The following is a 26,869-nucleotide window of genomic DNA, read 5'->3' on the forward strand; positions in this document are numbered from 1 at the left end:
CTGCCACTCTGAAATACTCAGCAAACCACTTCCCAGAATGAAAACATACTGTCAAAATCTAAATGAATTTTACCAAGAACATTCTGGTGATGGAAAAGGACATCACTCTGCGTCTGAAAGTAATGTTACTGCACAGGTTAGCCAAAAAACAGGACCTCTGTTACTTCCTTAGCCCATATATTGAGTTTGAAAAATAAATACAAAGAATACAACCTTCTAACAAATAACTTGTTTTAAGGAAATTCAAAACACTAAACCTACAACTCTTTTCTTTAAACTTGTAAATCTCCCCTTTAATTCTAACAAGTTCATATATACAATATATGTTAGAGGAAGAAAATAAAATTCACAAATTTAACATCTGGTTGGAGAAAGAAAAAAAAAAAAGACAACATAAAAAAATCTCCTGAAAATTGAGTTCAAAACTCAATTTCAAAGTAAGCTATTAGAGGGGTGAGGGTGGGGTGGGCTGGAATAACTTCACAAACACTACTCAGTCATGGTATCCTCCCTCTACACAGTTTTAATACAACTACAATGCTTACCAGACAACCCATTCGAGCTCAGGAAAAAACTGCAAGCACTCACAAGGGCATCTGTGGGGCAGTGACACAGACCGGAACAGAGGCTAGGGTACAGAGGGAGGAGACAAGCGCAAGGAGCAACAGTGGGAAACTGTTCATCTAACCACAAAGGCACACAACAGGATGTCAGGGATAAAACAATTTTTTTGCCAACTACCAGGAACAATTCATTGAGAAGCTAAAACTGAAGGAACTAACCAGAACTCTGGGAAAGACTTATGACGAACGTCACAGGAGGTTTACAACAACTATATGAGAGGCTGCTTCATCCAGAGGCACTCCTGAAGGCAAGGTCATCGGAAAGTAAGGTTTGCAGGGTGGCAGCTGCTTCCAAAGGGCTGGTCCTAAAAGAACTCTTTGTGTGGTGTCTGTGAGAAGACACCTTTGCAGTGCCCTAGAGAACCACCAAAAACAATGCTGTCTGAGTCAATTCAAAGTCCCAAGACTATCTGCAGTGAAACCATTGTAATGGGCAAAAGTCTTCCGTCTTAAACACTAAAATGGGCCATGCTATTAAAGAAATTAGGAAACTGTATGAATAGAAATTATGTAAACCAAGCTGCTGGGGTTGCCAGTCGATTTAAAACAAGAACTGACTCTAAAGGTTCTTCCAGCCAAGATCTCCACACCTCTTTAGGGAGCTGCAGTTGGATCCCACCCTAAAACATGTGATCAGTCAAACAGAACTTGCATTTGCAGGCAGGGCATAAAGGCCAAGAAGACCAACACACATGTATCTGTGTATCACTCTGCTTATTAAACAGCTTTATTGAAATGAGTTGTTTTATAAGCATACTGAGGAAAAAACTCATCAGCAAAATTCTTGCCATTTATGAAAGTTGGCTTTATTTCTAAACCTTGAGAGAAAATCCTTGGTCACTAAAAAAAGATTTAATTAAAGTTTATTGGTGAAATTAAACAACCATGGACACTGTCCAAAACTAATTAAGCTTACATTTTAACAATATGCTTAAAAGTAAAGCAGTCCTTTGGCAGCAAAGCAAGTGCCAAGTTTAAAAGAAGAAAGCTATTGGTTCTCTTGCTCACTATCAGTATTCCAACCAAGTCTTCTAATACATAGTGCCAAGGCACAGAAGTGCCACACCAAGGCAAAAGCACAGACTTCTACTGATCAGTACTAAATGGAAAGAAAGATGCCCAAATTGTACTTGGTCTTTTCTCTATGAGAAAATATTTAACAAAGCAAATTGAGAAAAAATTACTTTGGCTCACAGCAGGAAAGGCTTAGCGGAAGAAGCCCGGACAACTGGTCACCCTGCAGTGGTAGTCAAGAAGCAGAGAACGAGCAACTCGGGCTGGCCTTCCTCATACTTTTTCAAGTCAATCCAGGCTCCCAAGCCGTAGTGCTACTCACATTCAGAGTGGTACTGCCTTTTAGACCTTTCTGAAAACAGTCATAGACATACCTTTAGGTATGCAATTTCAATGGTAATTCTAAATCCAGACAGGTTGACAATTAAGATAAAATATTAGAGGTTGGAGAGATGGCTCAGTGGTTAAGAGCCCTGGCTGCTCTTCCAGAGGACCTGGGTTCAATTCCTAGCATACACATGGCAACTCAGAACCATCTGTAATTCCATTCTCTGGGGATCTGACACCCTCTTCTAGCCTATACAGACAAGAAGGCAATGGACTAATAGGACATATACATACACATATAAGCTAAACATCTGTGTACCTGAAATTAAATAAAGATTAATTTTAAAAATATATTAACTACCGAAAAAAAAAAGGTAGCCCTTCAAAGTCATTATGATATAGTATATAGAGCCCAGCATGGTGGCCCCCACCTTTAACCCCAGCACTTGGGGAAACAGAAGCAGGCAGATAGATAGTGCTTTCCCGTCCAGCTAACATAGCAAGACTCTGTGTTCATTTATTAAAAAATGGTATAGAGCTATAGCTAGGGGTGTGGGTCCCACCCTTGAAGAACCCCCAAGATCAATGCTCAGAACAGAATACTAAGGAAGGAAGGGCACTGACCATGCAGGAATTTCCATTACTTGGTAGGTAGGCCTAGTGGATTTAGGAATTGCCTAGTGGGTTTAGTAGGGTCTTTTCTTCAGTGTTTCTTTATTCTTGTTTCTAATGTTCATAAAACTAAAATTCTATTTTATAGAATAAAGTGCTGCCTGCAGCCACCCATATGGCTCAGGGGGTACAGTCAGTCACTTGTGACACAAGTTGGATAACCTGAGTTATGATGGAAAGAGAAGTCATAATGGAAGGAGAATGCAAACTATTCAAAGATGTAACACTCAGTGAAGAAGATGATGGTGATGACGACGACGACATTTGTGATTGAAGTGTTGCTTGATTCTAGAGGTACAAAAAGAGGACAAAATCTTTAAGCTGCTATGATTTTTGTCTAATGAAAGAAAACACGCAAATGACAAAGAATAAAATTAGATAAGCTTAATTTCATCAAAATTAAAGCTTGGGATTGAAGAGATAGCTCCACAGTTAAAATAGTACACTATTCTTACAGAGGACCCAAGTTTGGTTCCCAGCACTCATGTCTGTCATCTTACATCCACCAGTAACTCTAACATCAGCTCTCAACCCGAGGGCTTCAACCCATGTGGGAGATGCATATCAGATATCCTGCATATCAAATATTTGCACTAGGATTCCTAACAGTAGCAAAATTACAGCTATGACTTAGCAATGAGACGATCCTATGGTTGGGATCACAACATCGTTAAGAACTGTATTGAAGTGTTGCAGCACTAGAAAGGTTGAGAATCAGACTGCCAACACCCTCTTGTGGCTTCCAAGAGCACTTGCACTAGCTCACACATAGCACATACACACACTCTCACACACACACACACACTCACACACATACACATAATTAAAAAAAGAAACTCTTTAAAATTAAAACTATTAATCCCAGCACTTAGGAGGCCAAAGGCAAAGCAAGCCGGTCTCTCTGAGTTCAAGACCAGCCCAGTTACACAATGAGTTCCAGGACAGCCAGGGCTCATCAAGAGACCTTATCTCGGGGCTGGAGAGATGGCTCAGCAGCTAAGAACACTGACTGGTCTTCCAGAGGTCCTGAGCTCAAATCCCAGCAACCACATGGTGGCTCACAACCATCTGTAATGAAATCTGATGCCCTCTTCTGGTGTGTCTGAAGTCAGCTACAGTGTACTTAAGATATAATAAATAAATATTTAAAAAAAAGAGACCTTATCTCAAAATAGATAGTTGGATAGACAGATAGATACTTAGATAGATGGTGGATGAATAAATAAATCTGTCAAGCAAAAATAGTATATTAATGAAATAAATATTTTTCAGTCACTATAGAAATGCTACCAAAATGAACCTACTAAGTGAAGAATGCACACTTCTAAGTAAAAGAATGCAGATCGCATATTATAGACAACATTCATATGAAATATTCAGAATAGATAAATATATATACATTGAAAGATTACTAGTTGTCTATAGCAGTTAGAGTCTGTGAAGGAAACAAACTGCTAATAATATGTGCAGCATTTCATTGTACAGAAATGAAATTATTCTAAAAAGTGATTGTGGGAACAGCCATTATGAATATATGAAAACCACTGAACTGTACACTTTAAACGTGTGCATTATATAACATGTGAATTATATCTCAATAAAGCGGCTTTTTTTTCCCCTCCAAGAGTTTTCCTTTTTGCAATAAAAGGTACTCTTTGTTTCATGTCTGTGGATTAAATTAGATCTCCAGAAACAACAGCAGCTGCCACCTGGTAAAACTGGATGGCTTCAAATACTTGGCAAACAACTGTGTATGGCAAACTAGTTCTGTTTGTGTGTGTGCCAATTTCAAAATTTTTTAAAGACTATGTAGGCAAATCAGACTGTGCATTCTTACTTTGCTATTGTCATTTAAATCAGAAGAGAATGCAATCATCATCTCTCTAGCCAAGAAGTCAGCACCACTACCACTTACTACACACACAGTCCATGATGGCTAAAGGGAATCATCCACTCTGACTTTAAAACCAGCTGAACACACGGAACAGGTACAGCAGAGACCGTCAGACTCGTCTTAGGTTGAGGTGGAACAGATGGACAAGGCAGGTTGAGTGATGCTTGCTAGATATACCCTGCTCAATAATTACAAACACTCCACTTTATGTTTGTAAAAACTTCCTCTTATTTATTGAGAGTATTTTCCTAGAGTCCTGAGAGGCAAATGAAAACCACCTGATAAACAATCTGACCACCTCCAGGCTGGCAGAAAACAGAGCTGAAGAGCAGTAGAGCTGGGTGTGGCATAACTGGCTCCTGGGACACAGGCCGGGAGATGGTGAGGCCAGACTACCTAGCAAGACTAAGAAAGAGAATGCGGGAGGGGGAAAAAAAGGAGGGGGGGGAGAAGAAAGTAAAATGTATGCACTCTTTTTCTTAAATTGTGTGTGTGTGAGACAGACAGACAGAAAGACAGAATGAGCACTAGAGAGAGAGAGTCACGGCAGATAAACAGAGGTCACAACACAATTTGCTGGAGTCAGTTCTCTCCTTCCACCTTGGTAGATTCCAGGGATGGAACTCAGATTGTGAGCTTCGACATCAAGCACCTTTCCTTGTTAAGCCATCTCACTGGCTTCTATTCTTTTTAATTAATTAATTAATTAATTAAATTCTGGGGTTCCATGAGGTTAAACACTATAAGGCTTACACAATCAGATAAATGTAATCTTTACAAATTGTGTATAAAAAATATTCTAGTTCTTTGCAGCACATTGGAAACCTTGATATTAAAAATCAAACACTAGGGGTTGGAGAGATAGCTCAGTGGTTAAGAGCACTGACTGTTCTTCCAGAGGTAGTGAGTTCAAATCCCAGCAACCACACGGTGGCTCACAACCGTCTGTAATGGGATCCAATGCCCACTTCTGGTGTGTCTAAAGATAGCTACAGTAGACTCTTTAAATAAAAATCTTTTTTAAATTGAATATTAATTTCATCTTCAATTTTATTTATCTATTTATTTATTTGTTGTGTATGTGTGCACATGTGGGAATCAGAGGACAAGGATAGGTTCTCTCAATCCACCACATGCATCCAGGCAGTCAATCATCAGGCTTGGTGGCAACACCAAGCACACCTGCTGAGCCACCTCATTGTTTCCCTTAATGAATTATTTTGGAAACATTGTAAAAGCCAAAGGATCAGGAGTATGCTGTGAAACAGTGTTTCCGAGAAATGGCAGAAGCAACTACACCTATGAAGTCTTACCAACATGACTGCATAAACAGGAGCTGAGCAAGAACACCAAGAGATGGGCTGGTGAGATGGCTCAGTGGGTAAGAGCACCCGACTGCTCTTCCGAAGGTCAGGAGTTCAAATCCCAGCAACCACATGGTGGCTCACAACCATCCATAACGAGATCTGAAGCCCTCTTCTGGAGTGTCTGAAGACAGCTACAGTGTACTTACATATAATAAATAAATAAATTTAAAAAAAAAAAAAAAAAAAAAAGAACACCAAGAGACACTCTAATGTGAACAGGGCAGGAACTGAACCCTACACAAAGAACTACAGGAAGAGGAAAGGGCTCAGTCATTAAGAACACTAGCTGCTCTTCTGGAGGACCCAGGCTCACTTCCCAGCACCCACATGGCAGCTTACAACTGACACCCTAACACAGACATACATGCAGGCAAAGCACCAATAAGGAATGCTGATAGTGGGAGAAATACTCTTTCCCAGGGAAGAGCACACCAATTAGTTATCCAATACCAAATCTTCAGTCCTGAAAGCATATAAATATCATACATATCATATGCTATCATAGACACACACATACACTCATGTATGTATATAACAAAGAGGCACTTTTCAAAGAGAACAAGGAGGTACATTGGGAAAGTTTGGGGGGGAGGAAAGGGCAAGGAGGATTTGATGTAATTATAATCTCAAAAAAATAGAAAAAACAAAAACAGAAAAAACAAATTTCCATCTTCATTTTCTTTTATAAATATGATACCCATACTCTTTTTAAAGTATAATGCCAACTAGTGGGAGGTAGAAACAGGAAGATAAGGAGATTGAGGTCAGCCTCAGCTACATACCAAGCTCATACATAGCCATATATGGGACATAGTCTCAAATAAGAAAGTAAAGGAAAAGAGAGCGAAAGAGGTGTCAGTAAGGTGACTTGTGAAAAGGCACTTGCTCCTAAGCCTGCTGACCTAAGTTCAATATTTAGAGCCCATATGATAGAAATAGAATCAAGCCTAGCAAGCTGTTTACTAACCTCCATACAGATTCTGCAGCATGTGTGCCCAGTACACACACACACACACACACACACACACAAATAAATAAAAAAAAATAATAAAACAATAGGTTTTTTTACAATTTATTTTATTTTTATTTTATGTGCATTGGTGTTTTGCCTATACACTTATCTGTGTGAGGATGTCAGATTCCCTGGAATTGGAGTTTCAAACAGTTGTGAGCTATCAATGCAAGTGCTGGGAATTGAACCTGGATCTTCTGCAAGCACAGCTGGTGCTCTTAACCACTGAGCCATCTCTACAGCCCCAATAAAGAAATTTTTTAAAGGTTTGTTTGCTTGCTTGTTTATATGTGAGCATGCTGTTGCTGATACACCAGAAGAGGGCATCAGATCCAATTATAGATGGTTGTGAGCCACCATTTGGTTGCTGGGATTTGAACTCAGTACCTCTGGAAGAACAGTCAGTGTTCTTAACCACTGAGCTATCTCTCCAGCTCCAAGATATTTTTAAAGAAAAAATAAACAAATAAAGTGAATAGACTGTGGTAGGGCACACAAGTAATCCTAGAGCTTAAAGGTTTCGTCCAAAGCATCATAAATTCAAAGCCAGATGGGACTAAATAGTAAGACTATATCTCAAAAAAATGTTTTAAATACATATAAAAATTTTGAAGTGTAAGTGAGGATTAAAAAAAGACTAAGGTTGAAACAGCAGAAAACAATCCACTACACTCCTTGTGACAAGTGGTCATCAAGAAGCCAGCATAAAAACAGAGAACTACATAAGTGATTAATAGCAACAACCACCAAGAGATTGACCCAGGGCTGTTCTTCAACCTTGGGATGCCTACATTGTAATAGTCAGCTCTCTGCACATAGCAGGCCCTACAATACCTACAAAGGTGTATTTTGAGCCATGTACAAGTGAAGCATGCCTGCTGAGACTTTCCTAGAAAAAAATTTGAGTATTTAAACTTTTCCCAGAAAAGACTTAAATACCCTCCCCCAAAAACTGAAATCCACTTTTTTGTTGCTGTCCTGACAATACAATAGCCTGTCATATTTCTCTTCTATAATGAAACTATTTTCTTTCACTTCAGAAGTAGTAGATGTCTGATAGCTATCCTAAGACCCATCCAGGAGGAGGCAAGGCGCAACTACTGATTCTGTGTGATTTTAAAACAGCTCTATCCTAGCACTTGGGGGTGGGGGTGGGGGGACGACACAAAGGCAGGCAGATCTCAATGAGTTCAGAGCCAGCCTGGTCTACCATAGAGAGTTCCAGACAGCCAAGGCTACACAAGAAAGATGCTGTCTCGAAAACAAACAAAAAACCTCTAAGACAATCCAATGCTGAACTTTCCATCTATCCATTAAATGTCTTAAACATGTTATCAGATGTGTATGTGTGTGCACGCACACATGTCATGGTGTACATGTGGAGTTCAGAGGACTTCTCTTCTTCTACTACATGGGTTCTGGGAATCAACTTGGGTCATCAGGCTTGACTACAAGCTTTTACCCACTGTGCCATCTTGCCAGCCCAATCTTAAATATTTAATTCATTAAATGTTTACTGAACAGATACTAAAAGCCAAGAATAGTGTCAATATCTAAGAAACAAAGACTTTCAAGATTCACTAATGAAAAGTAGACTAGAGATAGGAATGAAGTGCCTTTGAAAATCTATAAAAAATTTTGAAAGAAGTAGTATCTGAACTCATCCCAACGCTACTATATAATAAAAGAACCTTATTTGTCTTTATTACTCATTCCTAGAAGAAAAACTCTAAATTTGTGGAATTTTCCCAATGATTCGAGTATCTAGGGCTGTTTTGTTCTTGTTTTTGTAGAATCCACTGAATTTATGCTGACCAACTGACTCACATGTGCACCTCACCAACTTCAACGTTACAGCTGGCAATAATGGAAAAGAGCAATCATGTGGTTGTAGCTTTGACCCACATATCAACCTTGGGACTTAGAGAAGTTGAGACACTAATAAATATAACCTCCATGTGGCCAGCCAATCTAATCCTGGTCACAAAATGAGGCTCAGATAAAAGCTGTACTCTGAGACAGTGAACTTCCTAGGCTGGTAGTATACACTCACATGACAGGAAGACAACATGTTCTAAGGACAAAGTTAATGAATGGACAATCGTCACCCAGCATCATTAAGTCTGTTTCTGTCTTTTCTCACCCTTTAAATAGCCAAAAGGCAATTTTGCCTGATTAGAATAATAATATAAAACTTTGAAAGAACAATTCAATCTCTACTTGTCCTTTAAGTTTACAAGAGGCAGGGACATCTAGAATGTCTGATGCCCAGGAGTCAACGTGGAAACCAAATCAAGGGGATTAGCTGTTTGAAGAATTAGTGGTCATTACAGAGCCCAACTGAGTCTGGTATGAATTAGACTTTCCTTGTGCCTGAGTGTGGGGTGGTGGGCTGTGCACAGACAGCCTGGTCCCTGGTCAAGCAAAGGTCTGGAACCCTGGAGCCCCGTGGAGAGTGATTTCCACCCATGGGACAGATGGCGTTCAGCCACGCCTCCTGGGCACCAGGCTCCTGTCACATAGCTACAAGCCTCCCACAGCCCCCCTGCTGAGAGGTATGGGCATCTATGTAGTAGTAGCTGCACCAAGCCCTCCCACATGCAAATAAGGTTTCCCAAATTCTCAGTCCAAGCCAATGGGAAGTACCTGCTGCCAAACCCTGAATCATCCCCAAAACTATATGTATATAAGTCCTATCCAGGGAATAAAAGGTGTGCGAGAACTACTCAGTAGTCCAAGCCTTTGTCCTAAGAGCTGTAACACTTGGGAAAAGATCTGCTCTCCAGAAGCGCCGCCTGAAGGCCCTGCCGCACTCCTCACTGGCTAGTCGGCTTCGGACTCACTCAGTGCAGGGCGCCAAGGCAGAGAAGGAGATAGAGCCGACTGACAGAGTGGAAGCAGGGGAGTGACTTCCCATCCCTGCCTGCATTTGCTCCCCTTTCCCACTGGCCTGGCCCGAGATTTCCATGGAAAGCCTCTGCTGCTCAGGCTCACACCTGAGATAGAATTTGTGTGAAAGATTCATCTTTTCCCTGCAGTTTGCTGTCAATAAAGTTCTTTCTTGCCCCATGCCTCTGTCTTTACCTAATGACAATGGACATGGACCTTCTGGGGTTGTCAGGACAGAGGTTCTTAGCCTTTAGAACCCTCTCAGACTTCATCCTCTGCATGAGGTATCAGATTTGTACCTTTTTGCTAAAATAAAGCCAGAAGCATTTGAAAAAATTCTATCTTGAGTTCATTGAGTTATTCTAGTCGATTATCAAACTTAAAAGAGGTCATATAAATCCCAAAATTTATATCACCTTGGTCAGTTCAGGTCTTGAGACCTGGGAAGTCAAATTTTCAGCTTGTATCTACAATGAGGGTGATCTTGTGGAGGACAATACCCTTGTGGACTTCGAGCTAAGGCAGGGTTCATATCAGATTGGCAATACAAACACTCTAGAGAAGTGAGTAGGAAATAAGATTTGTACCTGATGTATTGTATCTATAATAGAAAAGTTGGGAGACAGATTCTAAGTTTGGAACCACCCTGGATTACATAGTAAGTGAGACCTTATTCGAAAAAAAACGAACAGTGCCTGCCACACATGGTAGGGCTCAGTTAACCAGCACAAAGTAATGATATATATTTGAGATGACAGATAGGCCAATTACCCTGACCTGATTGTCATAGACTGTGTGTATATACTGTGCCCACAAATATGTACAATTACTATGTGTCCATTAAATACATTGACCATGTTTGCCTCAGAATCCTCAGAGATCTGCCAGCCTCTACCACCCAAGTGCTGAGATTGAAGTCTTATATGACCGTGTGCAGCTTTAAAAACTTTAAAATTGGAGCTGGAGAAATGGCTCAGGGGTAAAGAGCACTGTCTGCTCTTCTAAAGGTTCTGAGTTCAAATCCCAGCAACCACATGGTGGCTCACAACCATCCATAATGAGATCTCACAGCCTCTTCTAGTGTGTCTGAAGACAGCTACATTATACTTACATGTAATAAATAAATACATCTTTAAAAAAAAACTTTAAAATTCTTAAAACATGTCTCTTAAGCCAGGCATGGTGGTGCACACTTTTGATCCCAGAACTTGGGAGGCAGAGGCAGGTGGATTTATGAGTTTGACACCAGCCTGGTCTACAAAGTGAGTTCCAGGACAGCCAGGGCTATACAGAGAAACCCTGTCTCGAAAAAGCAAACATGTCTCTTGAGAAGTCATATTTTACAGTTATAGAACAAGAAATTCAAAATATTATCTATCAAGTGTTAAAAGGCTTGAAAAAAAAAAAGTTAAGAAATTACCAACTAGAGGTGGAGCTAGTCTCAGCTGATAAAGTGCTTGCCCAGAATGTACAAAGACTGGTTTCAATTCCCAGCAGGTACTCTACCAACAGACTGTCTCAGAAATTAAATTAAATGAAATGATGGTGATAGATAGTTAATTGTGGGTGGAGGGATACAGATGTTATGCTATTTTTTGTAGTTTTAAATTTTTTCACTACCACCTCTATCACAAATCCTATGTTTCCTATCTAAATGGTTTTCAAACTACTTATGAATCTGTCTACCTTCCTTGGAATGCTCTTAAGTTTGTCAGTATTCATTTATGCCAGCACTCAGATATGCTTCTTTTTTTTTAATAAATAATATATATATATTTGTTGTTGTTGTTGTTGGTTTGGGTTCTTTTTGTTTTTTGTTTGTTTTTTTGTTTTCGAGAAAGGGTTTCTCTGTACATCCCTGGCTGTCCTGGAATTCACTCTGTAGACCAGGCTGGCCTCGAACTCAGAAATCCACCTGCCTCTGCCTCCTGAGTGCTGGGATCAAAGGCGTGGGCCACCACTGCCCGGCTTCAGATGTTTCTAACCTAGAAGCAAAAAATACATAGGGTCTAATACTTATGTCACCTTAATAAATTCCTGGAATGCAATTGAAGGTGTTTTCAGCAGCCCCAGAGCAGGAGCAGCTCTGACTAACCATGGGGAGCGGGCGGGCGGGATCAGTACACCCGTGGCTCACCAATTCCAACTTCCCAGACACTGTGCACACCAACTACTACCTTCATCCTTCTTGTGTGTTTGCAATCTTGACTTTTTACTTTTTAGGACAGGAGGAGAACAGTTCTGGGAAGTGAATTTGAGGCCTCGCCTATGCTAACAAGCACTTTAACACTGAGATGGCATCCTTAGCATCTTTTACTTTTTATTTACTTTTTTAAATTTACTTTTGTTTTGCTTTGGTTTTTTGTTTTTCCAGACAGGGTTTATCTATGAACCTGGCTGTCCTACAGTCGCTTTGTAGACCAGGCTGTCCTTGAACTCACAGAGATCCACCTGTCTCTGCCTACTATTTATTTACTTATTTTTATATTATTATTTTCATTATTTTAAATTCTGTGTACATGATGTGTGTGCATGTGAGAATGTGCTCCTGGGTACTGGTGTCCTCAAAGTCAAATCCCCCTGGAGCTGGAGTTAAAGGTGGTTATGAGCAGTCCAACAGAGGTCCTGGGAACAAAACTCAGGCCTTCTGCAAGAGCAGGTAAGTTCTCTTAACCACTTCGCCAACTTTCTAAGCCCCGACTTTTAATTTTGAGACAGGGTGCTACTACAACACCCAGGCCCTTCTTGAAATTAACTATGTAGGCCATTCAGATCTTGAACTTTCAGTCTCCAGAATAACTAGGACTACAAATCTCTATCAGGCCTACTTGAGCTTCTAAAAGTAATATTAGAGTTAGGCCAGTAAGATGGCTCAACTGGTGAAAGCACTTGCTACACAAGCCTGATGGCCTAATTCAATCTCTAGAGTCCACATAAAGATAGAGAACATCAACTCCACAAGTTATCATAACCTACACCAGCACTACATGGCATGCGCACACACGCACATGCGCACACACACTAATAATTTAAGAGTAAATTACTCCCTGTAATTTTTAAAATTTTATTCTATATAACAAATCCCCTGAAGTTTTACAATACTTACACATTTTACTAACATTTTTGAACTTTTAAATTTATGTGTTTGTGTGTGTGTGTGTGTGTGAGAGACAGAGAGAGAAAGAGAGAGAGAGAGAGAAAGAGAGAGAGAGAAAGAGACAGAGATTTAATTCTTTCCTAACACCAAGAAAGAAAAAAAAAACAGTTACTTCCAAAAGAAGCCAATGGAATGGCTCAGTGTCAGGTAAAGTGCTAGCCATATAGCCTGAGTTAGATTCCCAGACCCACATAAAATAAGGAGAGAAGTGACTCTACAAAGTTATCCTGTGACCTCTGCATACACACAATGGCATGAGAGACTGCGCGCTCACACACAAATATTTAAAGTCACTAAATCTGGGCTGATGACACACACCTTTAATCCCAGCATAGAGGAAGGTAGTTTGAGGATGGCCTGGTCTACATAGCAAGTTCCAAGCTAACCAAGTGCTAGATAGTGAGAGTCTGTCGATAGACAGACAGACAGACAGGACCACTAGAAAAAAAGTTAGAGGCACCAAAGCTTTTCTCAATCTCTCATGCACTTTCCCACAGTCCTCAGATTAGAGAAAGTCTAAGTGTGTGTCACTCTCAGTTTGACATTCACATTCACATCCACATATTTCAAAGTTTCCCCCAACTGTTTTTTGCCCCCTACTCACAAGCTGCTTGAAGTTTCAATCATAGCCTGCTTCTCCAGCTGCAGGACATGTAATAAGAAAAGCATCCACTCAGCGTCTAGGGCAGGTCTGGCTGCAATGATGAGGTCATCACTTCAGATTCACACCTGGTCCTTAGGAATGTTCCTCCTCCAGTAAGCCAGGCTCTGTATGCTTAAAGCAACATCCACAACCCGTGGAGCAACGTGGCTAGAGCCACAAGTTCTTCCTGACACAGGCCTAGTGACATGGATCATTTCCTGCTCTCGACACTTAAGGGACCAATGACAGCAGTGACTGCCTCTGCTGCAGCTACTACAGGCTCACAAGAAAACTTCTCATTCAGCTACAATTAAGTTGGGTCTACCACCATTATCCTGGAAATAGTACTACTTATTTCAACAGTTTGTCCCATAATTGGACTTTACTTTAAAAAAAAAAAAAAAAAAAAAAAAAAAAAAAAAAAAAAAAAAAAAAAAACACTGCTTCTTACAGATTTTACAAAAAAAATTTCCAGAGGGAATTACAGCTCTTCTATATTTTCTTTCCCTTTTCTTCCAACAAGTCTCCCGTATCCCACCTAACCTTGAACTCAAGATGTACAACACAACTTTAGCTCCTGATCTTCCTGCTTCCACCAAGTGCTAGGGATAAAGGTAGTGCTGGGCAGCCAACCCTGGCCTTGTATGCTAGACAAACATTCTAGAAAGTGAGCCACATTCCCAACCCCACTACATATTCATCCATTTGCTCTGTTCACAAATCTAAAGTAGCCAAGGCAGCTAAATGTGCTACATGCAGTGAAAACTAAATACAGGTTTTCTCTAAGTTTTACCATCTTTAAGTATTTACTGTCATGCCCATTCTTTAGTGACAAAACAGAACAATCCTAGCCCAAAGATAAGTAGAGTTGATTTCATTTCAAAATTCTCTAACAGTGGTATCAAATAACTTCAGTCAGAAGTATTGGCGAGCAAATAACTGATCTATCTACATCCCTATTATGTACAAAGGCCTCTGGGTGGTGCTTGCTGACTACACTCTGAACCTGAAACAAAACAAGAACCATTCTCAACTTAGCCCTCCTCACAAGACCTCTTAACATTTTACTTCAGCCAGGAAACTTCTAACAGGCTAACAGCCCATCTAAAGAATAAAAGTAGCTAGAGTAATATCATATTCACTACTAATTATCATTTGATTGTTTCAGACAAGATCTGACAACTCCCTACCTTCTGGCCTTAACCTCTAGAGTGCTGGGATGTGAAATGTGCACCAACAGCCTTTATTATCTTTGAGAGACAAAAAAGGATTTGTAATCAGTAGAGCAACTAAGTATTTACACACTAGATAGTGTATATAAGGATCCTTATTGTAGGGTTCTTTTTACATGTCTTTAATATGTAAAATATTAAAAAACAAAAAATGAGTTTCTATACAAAGGGCATAACAGATTAAACAAAAGATTTAAAAAGTAGCCAATAAAATAAAAGCTATTATTTACAAATAATTTACGTGGTAAAAGGTTATATTCAGCCATGTGCAATAGCACATATCTATAAATCCAGCACTTAGGAGGTTGAGGAAGAAATATCATAATGAGTTCAAGGACATCCTGGACCATACAGTGACTGCCAGGCCAGTGTAAGCTATTAAATGAGACCCTGTCTCCATATAACAAAACAATAAACAATAGCAACAAAAGTGATTACCGGGCTGGTGAGATGGCTTAGTGGTTAAGAGCACCCGACTGCTCTTCCGAAGGTCCAGAGTTCAAATCCCAGCAACCACATGGTGGCTCACAACCATCCACAACAAGATCTGACTCCCTCTTCTGGAGTGTCTGAAGACAGCTACAGTGTACTTACATATATTAATAAAATAATTTAAAATGTTAAAAAAAAAGTGATTACCATGTATAACATGTGGAGAACTTACAACTCTACAACAAAACATAACAAAGAAAATGGACAAGAAGGGTTGGAGAAAGGGCTCAGTGGTTATGAGCACCTACTACTCTTAGAGAGAACCAGGGTTCAGTCCTCAGTACTCACAACCAAGTTGTGGTAGTTCACAACTGTAACTGTAGTCCCAAAGTATTAGATGCTTCCAACCTTCACAGGCTCCTGTGTGTATATGACTCACATATATACACTCAGGCACACAAATGCACATAAAATTAATGAATACATGTTTTTAAACCTCAAAAATAAAGCTGGGTAGTGATGCATTCCTTTAATCCCAGAACTAAGGAAGCAGAGGCGAGTGGATCTTTTTGAGTTCGAGGCCAGCCTGATCTACAGAGTTCCAGGACAGCCAGGACTACATGGGGAAACCCTATCTTAAATAAATGAAGGAAAGGAAGAAAGAAGGGAAGGAAGGAAAGGAGGGAGGGAGGGAGGGAGGGAGGGAGGAAGGAAAACCCCAAAAGTATATGATTATAGGAAAGAAGGGATAAAAGGAGGATGAACAAGGGCCTAAATGGAAATTTTATCAAGTAAGATATACAAATGACCAAAGAGCATCTCAGAATACTAACCAGTAGGGAAAGGACACTCATAATAAAATTGATACAACATAGCACACCATTAAGAATACTTTTTGTGCTGGGCATAATGGTGCACACATTTAACCCAGCACTTGGGAGGCAGAGACAGGTGAAATCTGTGAGTTCGAGACCAACCCCGTCTACATAGTGGGTTCCTGGACAGTCAGGGCTATGTAGAGAGACCTTATCTCCTGAGGTAGGGATGGGGGTGAACAGAAACGGAGACAGAGACGACGGGGGGGGGGGGGGGGGGGAGAAAACTGTCCAAATTCAATATGAAGAAACTAAACTTTAAATGAAATCATCATCTTTATCTACCATGTATGGTTACCTGTTTTCAGTTTGTTCCTGTTAATAATAAATGGTGTAAAATTAGTACTTTTATAGTCCCTGGAGGAGCAGAAGCAAATTCAGACTTCCAAAACAACAAAAGAAGACTGTTTCAATGAAAAGAAGTACATCTAGGCTGTCCTGAGCAGGGTGAGAGGGGAGGACCACTTCCAGACCATTCCATGTATCACTGAACCCTGCCAAGCATCTCTCCATCTTCTGGACAAGTTTCTCTTTCAGTTCTCAAGGATTTGTGTATCTGCTTATTCTTTTGCTCAAAACTTTTCTTGGAAATATGTCTCAATGTCTCAAAAATAACTCACAAAAACATGTGAGTGTTTTCCAGACAGAGTTTCTCTGTGTAACAGCCCTGGCTGTCCTGGGACTTGCTTTAGAGTCCAGGCTGGCCTTGACTAAGTGGGTAATGGGTACCCACTTAGATAAAGAAGTGTTGGAGGGGGGCTGGTGAGATGGCTGAGCAGTTAAGAGCACTGACTGCTCTTCTGAAGGTCCTGAGTTCAAATCCCAGAAACCACATGGTGGCTCACAACCATCTGTAATGAGATCTGGTGCCCTCTTCTTGTGTGTTGGAAGATAGCTACAGTATTCTTATGTGTAATAATAAATAAATCTAGAAAGAAAGAAAGAAAGAAAGAAAGAAAGAAAGAAAGAAAGAAAGAAAGAAAGAAAGAAAGAAAAGTGTTGGGGGAGGGGAACCCTCTCCACCCACCCCCTCCTCCCAAGACAGGGTTTCTCTGTGTAACCCTGGGTGTTCTGGAACTCCCTTTGTAGAACGAACTCAGATCTACCTGACCCTGTCTTCTAAGTCTTGGAATTAAAGGTATGTACCACCTTGCCCAGCTAAATCTGTAACCCCCACTTAAAAAGAAAAAAGAAAAAATGACCCAGTAGTGTATACACACACACACCAGATATAAAAGGCACTTAGATACATTATCTGAATGCATTTATCCTATGTAGGATGTATAAATACAATATAAGGGAAGTCAGTAGTAAGTTTGTACTTTGTCTTTTTAAAACATTTTTTTCAAGATTTATTTATTTAGTTTATTTAAGTACACTGTAGCTGTCTTCAGACACACCACAAGAGGGTATGAGATCTCATTACAGATGGCTGTGAGCAACCATGTGGTTGCTGGAATTTGAACTCAGCACCTCTGGAAGAGCAGTCAGTGTTCCATAAAAACTATGGAAAAGGTAGAGAATAAGTATCTGCCCAGAAGTCAGCCACAAATGGACATCCACCTTACTCCCACTCCACAAGGCTCAGCCACAAACGGACATCTGCCTCACTCCCACCCCACAAGGCTCAGGCCACTGAGACTCTAAGAGACAGACACGGGGAATATCACAGAGAAAGCTGTCTTCTGGACAGGACAGCACCCCTGCATTCACAAACTTGAGGGAGCTGTGGTTGCCTACACAAGAGTAGCACAAGACCAAGTCAGCTGACATTCCAGCTTGGAAGAGGTAGGGACTCACCATGCCCCACTACTGACCAGAAACTCTTGACTGTTGATGGCTTCTGTGGGAAGGAGGTCAGTTTCCTTTAAGGGTGTGGCCCTGCTAGGTAAACTTGCACTCCACTGGATAGGCCGACACCCGTGAGTATGTGGCCAGGCCCCAGTCAGACTCAGTGTATTAAAATAATTTAAAAAACAAAATGGGTAGGAGGCATGATGGCACACATCTTTAATCCCAACACTCAAAAGGGAGAGGTAGGTGGGTCTCTGTGAGTTCAAGGCCAGCCTGAGCTACAAAGCAAGCTCTCTGTCAACCAGGGTTGTTACAAAGAGAAACTCTGTTTCAAAAAAACAAAAAACAAAACAAAAAAGCTATTTACAGATACATAAAACTTTCATTTCTGGCCAACCAGATAGCTCAGAGTACAAATACACTTACTGCCAAACCCAAGGACCTGAGTTCAATGCCCGAACTTACACGGTGGAAAGAACTGAGTCCTGCAAGTTGTCTTTTGACTTTCTCCAAACACACCATGGCATGCATATACCCACTCACAAACATTCACTAATAAATGTATTTTAAAAATACAATTATCTGGGCAGTGGTGGCGCACACTTTTAATTCCAGCACTTGGGAGGCAGAGGCAGGAGGATTTCTGAGTTTGAGGCCAGTCTGGTCTACAGAGTGAGTTCCAGAACAGCCAGGGCTACACAGAGAAACCCTGTCTTGAAAAAACAAAACAAAACAACAAACAAACCAATTAGGGCTGGAGAGACACCTCAGGGATTAAGAGCACTGACTGCTCTTCCAGAGGTCCTGAGTTCATTTTCCAGCATCCACAATCACATAGCAGCTCATGACCAACTGTGATGGGATCCAATGCCCTCTTCTGGTTTGTCTGAAGAAAGTGACAGTGTACTCACATACATAAAATAAGTAAATAAATCTCATATATATATGTGTGTGTGTGTGTGTATGTATATGTACATATATATGTATGTATGTATATGTATGGGCTGGAGAGATGGCTTAGCAGGTTAGAGTACTTGCTGCTCTTGCAAAAGGACAAGTTCTATTCCCAGGCTTCACTTGGTGCCTCACAACCATAAGTAACTCTAGTTCCAGGAGATCCAATGCCCTCTTCTAACCTCACTAGGGACACATGTGGTATATATATTTATCTATAGATAAACATCCATACACATAAATCTTTAAAAATAGTGTGTGTGCGTGTTTAATTTTAACCAAAAATTTCAAGTAAGATGTACTTTACTCAGCAGGTAAAGGCGCTTCCCACTAAAGCTATCACCTGAGTGTGAACCCCAGAAGCCACATGATAGAAGAAAAAGAAGCAATTCCACAAGTTGTCCTCTGATCTCTACATGAAACCCATATACATTAACAAAAAATAATGTAAAAACCATGAAAGCAGATCTGTGTGTATATGTATGTGTCTATCTCTCTGTATATATGTATGCATAAATTTGTGACAGTCAGGGGCTGGTGAGATGGCTCAACGGGTAAAAGCACCGACTGCTCTTCCGAAGGTCATGAGTTCAAATCCCACCAACCTTATGGTGGCTCACAACCACCTGTAACAAGATCTGATGCCCTCTTCTGGTGTGTCTGAAGACAGCCACAGTGTACTTACATATAATAAATAAATCTTTTAAAAAAATTAAAAAATAAAAAATAAATTTGTGACAGTATACCAAGAAGGAAACACTGCCATATAAAAATATTTAGTTAACTACCTTAGAGTCTAATACCATTCCCCAGAGGCAGGGATGATAGTGATTCCCTGTAATCCCAGCATTGGGAGACAGAAGCAGGAGGATCGGGTTCAAAGCCAACTTCAACTCCTTTTTAAATTCAGGGAAGCCTGTTTATCTGAGATCCTTCCTCAAAAAAAAAAAACAAAAAAAACAAAAAACCATAAAACAAAAAACAAAATCGGCCCAGTGAGAGCTCAGAGGGCAGAGGCCCTTTCCTGCAGGACTAGATTACTTGCTTTTATCCCAGATCCCACAAGGTTACAACTCCCATAGTCCTATGACACCTACATGCTCACACACACAGACATGCAATTCACACAATTAATAGATACATTTCTAATGTTTTTAAAGTTTTGGGTTGTTTGTTTGTTTGTTTTTTAACATGAGTACACTGTGCTGTCTTCATACACACCAGAGGAAGGCATCAGATCTCATTACAGATGGCTGTGAGCCACGATGTGGTTGCTGGGATTGAACTCAGGACCTCTGGAAGAGCAGTCAGTGCTCTTAACCTGTGAGCCATCTCTCCAGCCCACATTTTTAATTTTTAAAGTTGAAAAAAAATAAGCCCAGCAGTAGTAGCACATGCCTTTGGAACTCAAGGCAAAGGTAGGTGGATCTCTTTGAGTTCAAGGTCAGCCTGGTCTACAGAGAAAGTTCCAGGACAGCCAAGGTTACATAGGGAAACCCAGTCTCAAAAAATAAAAACAAACAAAAACTTTAAAAGATAAAAACAAAATTTAATTTTTGCCAGCATTGTGCAACATACTTGTTATCTCAAGGACTTGAGCCATGGTCGTGGAGACAGGAAGATCAAGAGTTCATGGCATCCTCAGCTACAAAGGGCATCTTAGGCTAAAGAAGAGTCTATCTCATTTAACACTAACTATTACTGAAGAGTATCAAATGAAAAGTAACATTTGGGACTAAAGAGATGACTCAGCAGTTAAAAGTACTTGTTGCTCTTACAGAGGGGCCAGGTTTAGTGCCCAGGACCTAAATCTGTTCACAAGTGTCTATAACTCTCTTCTAGTTCCCACAGGCACCAGGCACTCATGTAATAGAAACACATAGTAGCAGGCAAAACATTCATACACACAAAATTAAATTTTTAAAAAGTATCATTTGCCTCATATATGAATATAAATAAAATAAATAACCATTTCCACTACTAAAACATTTTCTGAGAGCTTGCAAATGTTAATTATTTCTTGTTACAACTATTTTCCCAAGACTAGTTCCCTATACAATTATACACAGCATGAATATTATAATTTATTCAAGTCCCTGTATAACAATATAAACCCTCAAATTTAACATCATGCTAATATTCAAATTAGATTCTCATGTGTAGTATAAATATATGAGGAAGGAAACCCTATTAAGAGATACCCCTTCCTTGCCGGGTGTGGTGGCTCACGCCTTTAATCCCAGCACTTGGGAGGCAGAGGCAGGTGGATTTCTGAGTTCGAGGCCAGCCTGGTACATTTATTATGTCACGCTTATGTCTCATTATTGTCTCCCACGTGGGTTCTAAGCAATTAAAGACACAGAACCTTATACCTTTTATGTTTATACTCTGAGGTCTTCCATACAAAATAGTCTCAATAAATGTTTGTTGAGTGGATCTACGACATAACCCTTTCCCTTCAAAACCTACATAATGTTCTACACAACAGGGGTTCCATACAGCTTGCTGTTGAACTCTTACAGAAAACTTCAACTTCCACATAAAGCTTTTCCTTGTCCCAGAAAGGCACTAAGTTCAGTTACACACACCACAAACTAAGTTTTCCTCTAATACACATCAAATAAGTGGGTCCCATGACTATATTTAAGCTAGCTCAAGGATTTAAAAGCCATTATTCTAATTAATGAATCTATGAATCTCAATATGGCAAAATCCGGTTATATAATCAAAAGAAGTTACCCTTTGTAAATTTATACCTATAAAATAGAAACATTTTTGGAAAGCTTGTATCTTTACCCCTGACATGAAGCCATGATTTCCACTAGAAATGAATTAACCAGACAAAAAGTCCAAAATCAACTCCAGAAAACAGCTCTTGAGATTCAGAGAATAAATCATTTTTCTTTCGGTAATTTTAATTCCTTAAGATTGCTTTTATTTGCCGGGCCGTAGTGGCACACGCCTTTAATCCCAGCACTTGTGAGGCAGAGGCAGGCGGATTTCTGAGTTTGAGGCCAGCCTGGTCTACAAAGTGAGTTTCAGGACAGCCAGGGCTTTACAGAGAAACCCTGTCTCGGGAAAAAAAAAGAAAAAAAATAGATTGCTTTTATTTCTAGATATTCAAATTTTATTCTGTCTCTTAAAATAAAACTTCATCTATTTCTTCAGAGATAATCTGAATGGGCATACTGTGGAAACAGTATGGTTTCTATGCAAGGTACTAAACTATCCCTAGATTGAGTGTTCAACCTCCTGCTACAACATAAACACTTTCTTATTTTAAGCTCTATTTGTGAAAGGTTTGAGTGTCTTACTGTACATTCTTTTGTCATATCGTCTCTTCTGATTTTACACTGCATATATAATTTCATGGGCACAGCGTAAAGGAATTCTACACTTGAATGAATCTGGGAAGAAACGTGCTGTGAACACACACCCTCTTCTTTCGGCTCACAAACGCTCCAGAGGAAGCACACCTCATGGTTTGTGGGGGGGCGGAGGGGATTCCCCCTCAAGAATGTCTCTCTCCTGCCCCCACCCCACGCTTTATTTTAGAGCAGCAATCTATCACTATCCTACTCACAGTCTCTACGCTAAAAAGATCCTCTCCAACTAATACTAGTTTACCAAGACTTCTCCTTTCACAAGTCCAGAGTGTTGGTTCGTTGGATTATTTCTTTGGCTAGGAGAACTGGGAAGCTGGAAGGCTCCAGGACGCCACCATTCCCGCCACATCATTTAGGAGTCAGGTGCTGGCCCTGTGGCCCAGCCCTGCCTTAGGTGGAGCAGGGAGGGAATCGGTGTTTGCAAAAAAATCTGACCCTCCCTCTTTTCCGCACTCCTACCCCACCCTCAACAGTTGGAAAACAACGTGGGCCCAACTCTTTGCTCCCATTCAACATACCCTCTTCTGCACATTACCCCCATTTTCTTCCCACTTCTTTCGGATGCAGCTTGTCTCCTTTTCTCCCGTTCTGGGTCCCCTTAACCTCCTAGCTTCCATCACTCGCATGCCTCTCCGCTCCCACACCTGCCCCCCTGGAGCCCAATGCTACCCGAGTCTCCCTGCCCCCTGTCCCCGGACCTCCGAGCAGCGCCAACCCTCCCCTGCTGCCCCAGCTCAGAAAGACGCCCGGTCCCGCTGCGTACGGAACGCGAGTGCCTCCTAACGCGTCACCCCGGGGTGCAGGTCCCCCGAGACCCGACCTTCCGCACCCCCTCCCCCTGCGCTACCCCTGCACCCCGTTTCCGCCGGCCCCGCCCCCCTGAGAGTGTCGCACTCACCGCTCCCGCCGTCGCATCCTCAACCGCCGCGGCTGCTATAGCTACAGGGAGCCAAGGCAACCAACTCTCGCGATACCTCCCTCGGCGCCGACGAGAACCGTGGAAAAGAGACTCGCTGGAAAATGAGCCTGGCGACTGACGGCTGAGGACGTATCGCGATAATCGTGTGTAAGATGGCGGCGGCGGCGGCGGCGCGGCTCAGGGTGAGCCGGGAAAGACCCGGGCGAAGGCCAACTGTTCTGATGGAGTCGAAGAACGCCGGCCAGCCGGTGGTCTGCTCCCGCCGGGGACAGTTATTATGGCAGACTCTCTGCTGAACTAAACTTGGGCTGTGCGCTCGCTCCTTCCTCCTCGCACCGAGAACCGCTTACCTCAGGTTCCGTTTCCCTGACATTTTCCCCTCGTGTCGAATTGCTGGAGATGGAGTGGGTAGGCCCGAAATTGACCTCCTCACCTCCAGGTTACCTTCAGGAATTTTTTCATCCGTTCTACCGTCTGCCAAACTTACTTTGCTTCCTCGGAAAAGTTTATCCCGGGTGCCCCGCCCCATCAATTTTCGAGACCAAAATAGGAAATAAGTCACAGGCCCACGCACAAACAAGAAAGAAAGAAAGAGAGAGAGAGAGGAAAAAAGAGAGCGAAAAAAGACAGACCTAAGGTGTTTAGCTGTGGCATGCAACTGGAATCTCACAGGAGTAGGATTTGCACTTGCTGGTCGCGGGCCTCTGCTTACATCCTCAGAATCTGGACTTCCAGGGGTGTCTCTGCTCTATGGCAATGAAGCAGAAGGATTTACCGAATCCTGGTCAACAAGGAGGAATGAAACACAAGGGATGAGCAGGACAATAGAATTGGGAAGAATGTTTACCTCTCGAAGCCCTTGAGAAATTTTCGTGAGGTGCATTCAGTTCTGTCAAGTAAAAACATATATGGCTAACTACAGTGTACAACTTAAATGTTCCACTTGCTACATTATTAACAAAATTGATTTCACTGGTATTTTTAACCGCATCAGTTTCAAATCAGGCCAGGTGTGGTGGCTCATGCCTTTAGTCCCAGAACTTGGTAGGCAGAGAGAAGTAGATCTCTTGCAAGGCCACCCAGATCTACATAGTGAATTCCAGGACATGTCTCTAAAAATTCATTAATTTTAGAAAATAATTTGTAATCGATATTAATCCATTTCATTTTTAAGACATGGTTTCACTCTGTCACCCTGACATGCCTGAACTCCCAGAGATCGCCTGCTTCTGCCTCCGAAGTGCTAGGAATTAAAGTCCTGAAATGCCACACTCATCCAAGATTGGTGTTTTCCCTTACTTTTTCAGAAACCAGTGTTTAGGGGCTGAAGAGAGATCTCAGCGGTTAAGAGTATTTGTGGAGAGTGTAGCTCTTAGACAGGACCAGGGTTCAACTAACAGCTCCAGCTACGGAGGATCTAATGCATTCTAGCTTCTGCAGGCACTGCATGCGTGAGGTGCACAGACATGCAGGCAAAACATCCATAGGATGTAAAAAATAAAAGTAGATAAAAGTTTTAAAATACTTATTTTGTACTTATTCCACATTTCAGTCAACCAGAAATGTTTAATGAACTCAGAAATCACATGCAGCTTGCTAATAAGTACAATATTGTGCAGCATAGACTTTGTCTCCATAGTATCGAATGAATGAGCACTCTCCGAGAGCCAGAGAGTAATATTCTGGCTATGTGATTTGTAAAAGAGGGACCTTTAAAATTGCTAACTCAATGGCAGCAGGGGCTAGGTGAATAACAAAAGCTAGTCTTGTATAATATAAAAACTAGTGAGTACTAGAACCCACTAGAATCACAAATTCTTACCTGAAAGGACTCTCTTGAGTTGACAAGGTCTCACTATGTCGCTCTGGCTGTCCTGGAACTCACTCTGTAGATCAAAGTGGCCTTGAACTCAGAGATCCACCTGCCTCTGTCTCTCAAGTGCTGAGACTAAAGGCATGCACCACCCATACCTTCCTACTCCTGAATTTTAAAACAGAGTAATGTATCTGGGGCTTAAATTCAATCCCCAACACTGCAGTAAAAATAAAGATAGTAGGATGGGTGTAGTGGCAGAGTCCGGAGAATCACTACAAGGTCTGTGCTAGCCTGTTCCACACAAGCCAGGCGTGGTGGCGCATGCCTCTAATCCTAGTACTCGGAAGGCAGAGGCACACGGATTTCTGAGTTTGAGGCCAGTCTGGTCTACAGAGTGAGTTCCAGGACAGTCAAGGCTACACAGAGAAACCCTGTCTTGAAAAACCAAAAAGGAAAAAAAAAAAAAAAAAAAGACTTGCAGTCTATCCAGAGATACACAGACTCTTCAAAAGAGAATATATATATATATGAATGATGGCAGACAGAAGACACTGAAGAAGAGAACACTTTTCTCATGATGCTAGGAAATGGAACCTAAGGCGTCTTCCCTAGTGAAGCCCTGCACCACACTATTGCAGAGGTTCTCAACCTGTGGGTCCTAAGGCTTACAGATCATCAAGTGACCCTTTCTCCAGGTTTACAGATCAGATATCCTGCATATCAGATGTCTACATTACAATTTATAACAGTAGCACCATTACAGTTATGAAGTAGCAACACAATAATGTTATGGTTGGGGGCCACACAACATGAGGAACTGTATTGAGGTGTTGCTGATCTATTACATACTCAGACATGAGTTGTTCATTTTATGTTCTGTTTTTTCTTTTTTGTTAAACTTTTATCAATGAAGAATCTATTGCAGTTACTTGGGGATGTAACATAGACAACCTGCAGAGGTCAGGTTTCTTTTTCCACTGTGGACCCCAAGGATGGAACTCAAGTCACCAGGCTTAAAAGCAGACACCTGTATCCACTAAACCATCTCACCAGCCTTTAGGTTTTTGCTTGTTTGTTTGTGGTTTTTGTTTTGGAACAGGGTCTCAATGTGTAGCCCTAGTTGGTCTGGAATAATATAAACCAGGCTAACCTAGAACTCATAAAGATATACCTGCCTATGCCAGGGCCAAGAAGTGGGAGTCGGGGGATGGTTTGGGGGACTTTTGGGGTAGCATTGGAAATGTAAATGAAGAAAATACCTAATTAAAAAAATTAAAAATAAAAAGATACACCTGCCTCTGTCTCCTTAATGTGGAGGTTAAGGGTATGTGCCACCATGTCTGAGTTCACAACAACGCATAGACATGTACACATAATTTTATTTTAAAAGGAACACACTCCCTCTTCCGAAGGCTGAGGGATCATTTCAGAAGAGGAGGCATAAAAAGTGTAAGCCAGAGGCAGGGGATATCTACAAAGTAACCCTGTCTTCTGGACACATTGAGGCTGCTGCACAAATAAACTTATAGTAGTTAAGACAGCATGCAGACGGGCTGTGTTAGCCCAAGCTAGACCACATCCCAGCACAGAGTGGAGTTTGACAGAAAGTCCCACCCCTAACTAAGGAGCTACTGGCCTTGTCAGCTTCTGGGAGAGGGGAAGTCAGTTTTCTTAGTGGAAAGCCACTCATCCAATATTATTTGTGCAGTATAACGGGGCCTTGATAGAGAAAAAAATGAAAAAAGACAAAGGTGGGTAGAGAAGGAGGTGGATCTTAGAAGTGTTTGGAAAGGAAAGTGAATATAATTGTACAACTTTTTGAAAAGAACTAATAAATGATGACCATAGATGGGCCTGAGGACT

General features: G+C 41.2%; 1 protein-coding gene across 12 annotated transcripts in view; it reads right to left on the reverse strand.

Moving 5' to 3' along the window:
* Positions 1 to 26,744, reverse strand: part of Usp54 (ubiquitin specific peptidase 54) — a 95,580-nt gene extending 68,836 nt beyond the window's left edge. For 8 of the 12 annotated variants that reach the window (XR_001781171.2, XR_001781170.2, XR_001781169.2 and 5 more), the window contains exon 1: positions 23,170 to 26,744. The gene's annotated coding sequence lies outside the window, so the exon portion shown is untranslated. Of the gene's footprint in view, positions 1 to 545; positions 5,956 to 22,789; positions 23,092 to 23,169 lie in introns of those variants that run through there. The other 4 variants (XR_001781172.2, XM_030248095.1, XM_011245225.3 and 1 more) reach the window with 4 other exon arrangements.
* Between the last annotated feature and the right edge of the window lie 125 nt (positions 26,745 to 26,869).

The sequence above is a fragment of the Mus musculus genome, chromosome 14 (genome assembly GCF_000001635.26).
Source record: "Mus musculus strain C57BL/6J chromosome 14, GRCm38.p6 C57BL/6J".
In the NCBI taxonomy this organism is placed as follows: domain Eukaryota; kingdom Metazoa; phylum Chordata; class Mammalia; order Rodentia; family Muridae; genus Mus; species Mus musculus.